Source organism: Crinia signifera, chromosome 3 (assembly GCF_055691185.1).
Source record: "Crinia signifera chromosome 3, ASM5569118v1, whole genome shotgun sequence".
Classification (NCBI taxonomy): domain Eukaryota; kingdom Metazoa; phylum Chordata; class Amphibia; order Anura; family Myobatrachidae; genus Crinia; species Crinia signifera.
In genome coordinates this window covers 69,933,647-69,942,836 of record NC_139219.1, presented here as the reverse complement: position 1 = coordinate 69,942,836, position 9,190 = coordinate 69,933,647, and positions in this window count along the sequence as shown.

Here is a 9,190-nt window from a genome sequence, read left to right as displayed (position 1 = left end):
TACTCAATGAAATACATTTTGTCATCCTTAGGCTCAGTTATGTGGTGTGAGACCGGATTGGTTTCTGTTTGTCCACATTCTGTATTTTATGATTGGTAGCCACAAGCACTTAACTTAAAAATGGCCTCCAGTATGTATCGATAGTCATGGCAGTGATGCAATTACCAGTAAGTATCAGGATGGACTAGGGGCGGCACATGTTTGGGGGCGGCACTTGGATGCCTGTGATAGTACTGTCAGCCCAAATTGTACCAATAACTGCAAAATATCCACTGTACTGTACTATATTCCAGTGTAAATGGATAGGACATGCTGATACTGCCCCTGTAAACTATCCTACTTAGTAAATATGTATTCATAATAAAATAACATGTCACAGTTAGTTGCTTTTTTTTATAAATCCATTAAATTGGCTATTATCAAATGAGTGCTTATAAGTAATCAATAAAAATAATACAATTAGGCGGGGGTGGGGGGGGAGCGAACATTATTGTTGTGCCTAGGGGCGCCCTCATCCCTAAATCCGCCCCTGCTAGTTAGCAATGTCCGTCAATAATAGTGAGATACATAGAGGTAAATTTACTAAAGCTTCTAAAACTTAAAATAGGTGATGTTACCCATAGTAGCCAATCCGATCCTGTCTCTGAAACTAATAGAATCTGATTGCCATGGGCAAAATAACCATTTTTATTTTTAGAGCAAATTACATGAATGCCTTTACCTAGAGTGTACTGGGCACGGAGAGAGTATTATAATGCTGCTCCCATTAGAAGCTGCCAAATATTATACATATAATGCTGTGTACACACGGGGGCGATAGGGGCTGAAATCGCAGGGAATATGGTCGCTGAGAGACCATACTGCCAGTGATTGGAGTGCGCACCAGCGATAAATCGCCGGGTGCGCGCTCCCGTTTTCAGCCCCTGAATGGTCGCTGGTCGGAGAAACATGCTCCTCCGACCAGCGACATCCCCTGCCTCTTCTCCTGGCAGTGTTTAAATTTTCATCTGCGACCATCTCTGGTCGCAGATGAAAACGGGACACGGGGTAATATGATTGCTGAGCAATATATTGCCAGCGATCATATTGCCCCGTGTGTACGCACCAAAAGCATAGAAAGTAACATTTTGTAACTTGTGGTTATGTCTAGTGGCGATATCATGTGATGACAAGGCAAAGAAAATGTCATTAGGCTACTTTGTGACTGTTGCATTAACATCTGATGCAAGTGGATACTAAACACATGCAGCAGTGGGGCTGTAGCTATTTAATATTATTTAATAACTATTAACTTTCAGACAATTCTATAGCCATAGTAAGGGACCAGATTAATAAACAATTTTGCCAGTCTCCGAGGAGAAATCCTACTGACCTTTGTCGTTCATTCTTTGGCATGTTTAGTGTCAACCAACTTTTTGCAGGACATAACAGCAACACAGATTGGACTTGACCTATGCCCCTTGATTCCCAAAATAATGTTAGCTGACCCATGCTCTGTGCTGTCTACAGATAAGGAGTCCCTGTAATCGATCCCAATGACAATGAACAACAGGGCTACATTACACAATGATGTTGACAGTTGTACACTACCTACGTTATCTAGTTTATGGCTGTTGTTTCACTCTCCAGTTGACCACTGCTTGCAAAAAAAATGGTACTTGTGTAGTTTCACGGCGCTGCCGCGCGCACAGTCTGTCTCAGAAACTTGGCAGCTTGCCAGAAGCTCTGTTTAACTCTGCGCGTGCCGCTCTAGCTCTGTTTGACTGTGCGCATGCCGCTGTAGCTGTAAGCTACGTATTGTCAGCTACGTTATCAGCGTAGCGCCGGGCAGCAGCAGCAGCGCGCTGCCCAGTCACTGTGGTACTTGTAGTTCCACAGTGAAATAGGCAGCCCTGCGCACCGCTGACAACGGGGGCATGTAAAAGTGGACACCCCGGGCACACCGCTGACGTGCCGGGACTTCTAAACTACACACCCCGGCACACCGCTATCAAAGGGGGTGTCCCCCATGTAGACTCTAAATTTAGACGCTAAAGCATCTGAAACCCGGACTATCTGCAAGCCGCTAAGAAGGGGGAGTCAGGATTTAGACGATAAAGCGTCTGAAACCCGACTACCTGCTAGCCGCTAAGAAGCTGGGGTTTCTGGATTTAGACGCTTTAGCGGCTGAAACCAGACTAACTGCAAGCCGCTATGGTGGTGGGGCATCTAAATTTAGATGCTAAAGCGTCTGAATTTAGTTGGGTCTAGGGGTACATCTAAATTTAGACTCTAAAGCATCTAAATTTAGTTGGGTCTAGGGGTACACTATTAAAACCTGTCCACAATGACACTAGTCGACGCAACAGCTGTGACCTTGTAAATTCCACTATCCACGCCAACCCGAAGCGTGGCGAGCGGCGGCGGTACGCGTCCTACGACCTTTTCACACCCCCACTATCCACATCGGCGTGGAGTTGATTTTATAAAGTGTGGCGAGCGCAGTGAGGGGACGCGGATACCTTCACAGGTATACGTGTTCCCTCGCGGGCTTCACAGGTATCCGCGTCCGCTCGCCACACTTTATAAAATCAACTCCACGCCAATGTGGATAGTGGGGATATGAAAAGGTTGTAGGACGCGTACCGCCGCCGCTCGCCACGCTTCAGATTGGCGTGGATAGTGGAATTTACAAGGTCGACAGCTGTTGCGTCAGCGGTGTGCCTGTGGTGTCCACTTTTACATGCCCCCGTTGCCAGTGGTGCGCAGGGCTGCCTATTTCACTGTGGAACTACAAGTACCACAGTGACCTGTCAGCGCCTGGGCAGCGCGCTGCTGCTGCCCGGCACTACGCTGATAACGTAGCTGACAATACGTAGCTTACAGCTAGAGCGGCAGTCAAACAGAGCTAGAGCGGCACGTGCACAGTTAAACAGAGCTTCTGGCAAGCTGCCAAGTTTCTGAGACAGATTGTGCGTGCGGCGGAGGCGGTGCCATGAAACTACACAAGTACCAAAAAACTCTTGTTGGCCATCCATTCGCAGCCTACGGGGGAACACCCACGATGGTCACCGAATGATGCGGAAGACACACGCACATCTAAGGTTGCTCCAGGGCCATCTTAACAATCTAGTGGGCCCCTGGGCAAAATAATTTTAAGGCCCCCCCCCTCTCCTCCTCAAAACCCCCCTCCAGCCACCTATGTGCAGCAGCAGCAGAGGGCTGGGAGCTTGAAGTAGAGATCTGGGCAGCAGCTGTCAGCGGCATCTGTCCATGCAGAGGCAGCGGCGACTCATTGGTGGCGGCGGTGATCCAGGCAGCAGGGGGGCTGGGAGCTTGATGTAGCGGTGTGTGTGGTGGGGATCCGGGCAGCAGCTGCCGCCAGCCTTGTCCGTCCAGGCAGCTCGCTCAGAAATTGATGTAGCACTATTTGCCGCCGGGCGGGAAGCGCTGCAGATTTTGAAAAGACTGGCTGGACACTGATTGGCTGAGTGTCCTGCATATCGGCGTCCGGCCAGGCTTTTCAAAATCAACAGCGCTTCCCGGCCGGAGGCAAATAGCGCTACATCAAGGTCTGAGTCGCCGCTGCCTGGACGGACAACGCTGACAGCTGCTGCCCGGAGGATCCACGACACATGCCGCCCAGATTGCTACATCAAGCACCCCGCTGCCTGGATCACTGCCGTCCCCGCTGACAGCTGCGGCCCGGATCACTACATCAAGATCCCAGCCCCCTGCTGCCTGGATCACCACCGCCACTACTGAGTCGCCGCTGACAGCCGCTGCCTGGATCCCCGCCACCCACCGCCATTCCTCAGGGCAGTGCCGTCTTCCTCATTGGGGTGGGCCCCTACAATCCTTGGCCCCCTGCCAACTGCCCATTAAGCCCAACGGGAAAGACGGCCCTGGATTGCTCAGAGCAACCTTAGCTCTGTGTGTGTGCGCACTCTGAAGGAAGTGGGCAAACAGCTGACATCCGGTGATGTTAGCTGCCCGCACCCACGTCATCGGCACATTAACATGAGAACGCCCATGAAACGCTGAGCATTCCCATATGCAAATGGTATGCCCATCATCCCACTCCCCTCTCCACCCCCGCCCACATACTTGGGTGCAGGTGCCCGGCGAACAATCTGCTTGCCGTGGACGCACACACCCGGTGCATGCACATGCGCAGAAATGACCCTGCGCATGCGACCACCATCGATGCCTTGCGAAGATTCTGGTCCGTGCAAACGGATCAGAATAAGGGCCTTAATGAGAGATTTATTCTGAGAGACTTCTAAAGACAACTGTAGAAGTTGAACATACCAACCAATCATTTTTATTGAATATACTTGATAAATGCTATTTAGACGCTGAGAGGCTGCAATGGGCCAACTTCTCCACTCTTTTTATAAGGCTTAATACAACTCTCCTTTCATTTGTTCTGAAACATCTTGTGTTGAATGTATAATTCAATGTTGAATGTATTTATGTTGAATGTACTGTATGCTTCAGCAAATTTTGTTACAAAAAAAAAAAAAAGTGTCCTTTATCAGTATTGCTAAGTACCCATTTTTGCCACTGTGTTGTATAATGTTCTAATTAGGCAACCTAACTGTGTTGCATAAAATGCAATATTCTGTAACACATGGGGCCTGTGTCACGATCCTGCTGTAATCCTGTAAACCTGGCCTGTCATGTCTGCTCTTCAGTTCTGTGTATTCCAGCCTGCTGCAGCCAGATTGCAATCATGCTTCCCGAGAGACTGTGCTTTGCTACTAATTGACACCTATAGTATTCCTAGCTGTGTGAGATCTACTGCGGCTATTACTGTAACTCCTTAGTTACCTGCTGGGTTTCCTGCTTCACACTGTTTGCTCCATTCAGACTCCATTCCAGTTCTTGCGGTTTCCTTTTGTCATGCCCTCCAATCAATGCAACCCAATGGGTTTAATTTCCCAGTTCAAACTAGCAGTCACCACTTGTTTATCATCACTTATCAGCTCTGATGTAGTTTGAGCTGGATTCCAGACAGCTCTCAGGTTTCCGGAACCTTCCAGCCTGCAAGTTTCACCTGTTTCTGCTTCTGGCTGTGTCCAGACTCAACAACCTGCTTCCATACCTCCCAACTTTTGAAGCTCAGCAGTCGGGACGCTGATGCTGCGCGCCGTAGGCGCGTTGAAATTTTCGGGGGCGTGGCCTATACGCGCAGCTCCCCCGCGAGGCCACGCCCCATTTTGCCGCTATGGGGGCATGACCCAGAGGCTCTGTGAGCCTCTAGCCATGCCCCCAGCCCCCTGGCTGTGGGAATAGATGCTGTGCGCATGCGCACAGAGTTTATTCCCCGCTGCTTAGCAGCTGACAGGGGGGACTCCCAACAGCCCCCCCACTAGGGTTACCACCTAGTCCCTTTAATTCCGGACACATATTAATTACACAGGTTCTGTGGCTGGCTGACTTCAAGACTCCACTTCACCTGATTTTAAACTGCCACAGAACCTGTGTAATTAACATGTGTCCGGAATTAAAGGGACTAGGTGGTAACCCTACCCCCCACACCGCGGGACACTGCCGCCCGCGGGTGGGACAGCGGGACAGGCCCTGACAATCGGGACTGTCCCTCTAAAATCGGGACTGTTGGGAGGTATGTGCTTCATTCTACAGTCTGCTGTATTACTCCATTGTCTCCGGTCCAGTCCTCTGGTAATTCTTTGGTTCAAGTCACCCATACTCCACTACTTGCTTCATCTCACAGTCTGCTGTACTACAGTCTGGTTCCAGTGTTGTTCTCCAAGTCTGGTCCAGTATCCTGATCAAATCTTTTTGCCTCCAGTCTTCTTTAAGTATTCCCTTCGCCTTAAGTATAACTGACCATAAGTATACACCCCTTCTCAAGTATTCTCCTGTACCGTCATTTACCACTGTGTGAATACATTTCTTCATCATACCCACTTGTTTCTGTGAACTCTCCATTGGTATTCAGCTAACCAACTAGGTCATGCCTGGGTCCACCAATGCCCAGTGTTGACAGGCTGATTCAGACCTTATTCCACAGCTCTGTATTTGCAGGCCGGGCAATAATTGATAGACTGCATATGCGTATGGCTCATAGAACGCATGCGCCATGCCATCCTGTGATAAAAACCTGCAACTTTATTTTTGATCGCTGGCCGTTCACAAGGTATTCTACAGAAATCCAGAGTTGGGGGATAGTCAAAAACAGGATGTTTTCTGAGAGTATCAAGGAAAATAAAGGTGTGCCCAAGCATTTTTAGGGAAGTCATGTGACGTCAGCTCCTGCCACGATCAGCCTGTTACTATCGCAGCCACTGAATAAGTCCTGGGATACGCGCAGACTGTACATAGTGATACCATCATTTGGTGATGGTGAGCATTTTGCATTTGGATTTGTAGTTAATTGCAGGCCTGCAATATTTTTGTAAGCCATGCTAAGCAATTTGCATGTTTGCACGAGGTGGGATTTTACTCTGATATGTTGGTTTATACCTGATTGCGGGGCTCTGAAATTAGCAGCCATGCGATCAGGTCTGAATCAGGCCCATAGTTTGGCTCCAAACTCTGAGTTTTTGTTTTGTATAATGCATGTATAACTCCTACTTCCCTACTTTTTTAATTCCCCTCTCCGGTAGAAGCCCAAAGACGAGAAGATCACCTGCACGCCAGGAATGGGGTAAGGAGGGGGGTGCTTGATGTCATCGAGCCTCACCCCCATTATCGACAAATACTGGGTCTGATAGGAGGGGAGAATTCTAAAATTGCACAAAATTATGTGATTTGCATAATTTTAGTCCCTTCCTCGAGAGCCGCGACTTCTGGTATGTAACCGATGGAGGAGGGGAATACGAGGGTGTATGGGGGCATGCTGGAGGCTTGTCCACCTATCCTGGGGTGCGGAAAAGCCACTGAATTTTTGGGAGCCTCCTGGCCACCATTGCAGGAGGATAAGCAAGTATGGTATTACTGAAAAAAGGGCCTGATTCAGTCATCGGTCATCTGCAAATTTGCAGATGACTGCGAGGGATAAGCCGCCCTAATAGAGTAAAAACCCTCCCTGTATAAATCTGCAAGTGAATGGATTGAATTGCAAAAAATCATCTCTGAATCAGGTGTTTTCTCTTATGGTGCCCATACACATGTGAGATATTGCATGCGATCCATGTGATTTCGATAAATAGCTACAACAAAACGCATGGATTGCATGCCATCGCATACGTCACCTGATGTGATGTGCAGGCCCGCCGGCCAAATCTCCCGATGCTGCACATAATATCTATCGCACTGCATGTGATCTGCAACCCGCCGCCAGCTCCGCTGACTGCCCGCAGCCCTCCTGCCGCCAGCTTTGCTACACTGCCATCCGCCAGTCCTCTTCCAGCACCCGATGTGTCATCGTAGGTGGCATGCGACATGGGGTGCTGGAAAAAGCACTTCAGATGCTTTTGGATACGATGGGGAATCCAATCGCACAAGTGTATGGGCACCATTAGATAGACCTAGAACCTTAGCTTGTTTGCCATCTCCTGCTTGTTTACAGGGTGTCTGGATGACTAGATCAGAGGTATCCACAAATGTAAGCTGTAATAACACATGAAGATGTCTAGTAATGGCACTGATAATATCACATTGTATACTTATTGATTGCTTCCCACAGAACCCACATGATTTTGCTATCATTGTAGATAATCTATTATACCTAGCTTCAGAGTTTCTTGGCCACCTTACACAAACACAGGTGTTTCCGTCATGAATGCCAACATTTACCAACAAAATCTTACCCAGTATAAAGTACAGTAGGTACATTTTAAATAATAATTAACTAAAAGAAAAGTGGTCAGTTAAGTTGGTAATGGGAAAAACCTTACTTACGGCCAACACAAAGGTGGGAATGGTACAGCAGGAATTTATGCAGTATGCAGTTTTTGGGCCCTACAACACAGGATACAGGAACAGCATCACATTGTCAGATGTCTGATATAATTTGGGGGTGATGATGGGCTCTGTTTGTTAAAATGAAGGTGTGGTGCCACCATTTAGTGGGCGGTAAGAGGCCATTGATCTCCATTGTTGCACTTAGATTTCCTGGCCTCTGCAATGGATGTTTGGCACTTCTCCATATGTGCCACAAGCCGCCAACTGGAGCTGGTGGAAACCCAATAACGCGTCCTTGGGTGCAGTTGGAATCAGTAATGCAGCAGGACGTGTGACACTGCATTACCATATTAGTGCGATCACTGCTACTAGCAGCGACTATAGCTAATCCAAGCGTGAGCAGGATGTAATGTGTGGTGAGTCTGGCGGCCATGCGGGATGCTGGCCAAACCCAGAGGTTTCTTTTTTTAATGGTCATCCATTTACATTGTGTACACATTCGGGATAAAACAGTGAAAACACCATGTCGACATGTTGCCCATGTCAACCTAATGCATGTGTCGACCTAATGACCCTGTCCACCTAACCCCATGTCGACCTTCAGACATTTCGACCTTGATGCATGTGGACCTTCAGTGGTCGACCCAATACATGTTGAGCTTCCTCTTGTCGACTCTATGATCTATACCCCCATGCATACACTGCCTATCATCATCTAGGATTCTATAGAGAAATAATAGAGAGATTCCAACTTGTTGCTATGGGCAACATCACTCTTTTCATTTGTAGAAGTTTTAGTAAATTTCCCTTTTACAATACTTACAAAATGCAGTTCACAGAAATGTTATGTTACAGGCCTATGATCACATTTTGCTGCAGGGCCTGATTAAATGTTCAAGGTGCCCTAGACTAACACACATGTAGCTCCCCTTAATGGTGCTACACACATGTATGGGCGCTCAGGGACTCGCCATTCATACTCATACATTCATACTCATGCCCATGTGCATGTAATGCAGGTTATATAACAGGGTTGCCTACTTTTAAAGTCTCCTCTACGGGAGAAGCCCGGTGAGAAAGCACTTCAGGGGGACCGGACCTGATGTAGATGTAATCAAGCCCCAAGGGCTTCGAGGATGGGGCGGGGTTAAATTATGCGATTTGTATCCCCCACTTCACTCCCCACGAAAAGCTGCGAAACGCAGGAAATTAACGCTGCCATAGGGGAGATGTGGGGGTGTGGGAGGTTGGTGGGTGGTTCGCCCGCCGGTATCAGGGAGGATTGCTAACCCTGTTATCTAACTGGCATGTATGTCTAATACTTGCGGCGTGTGAA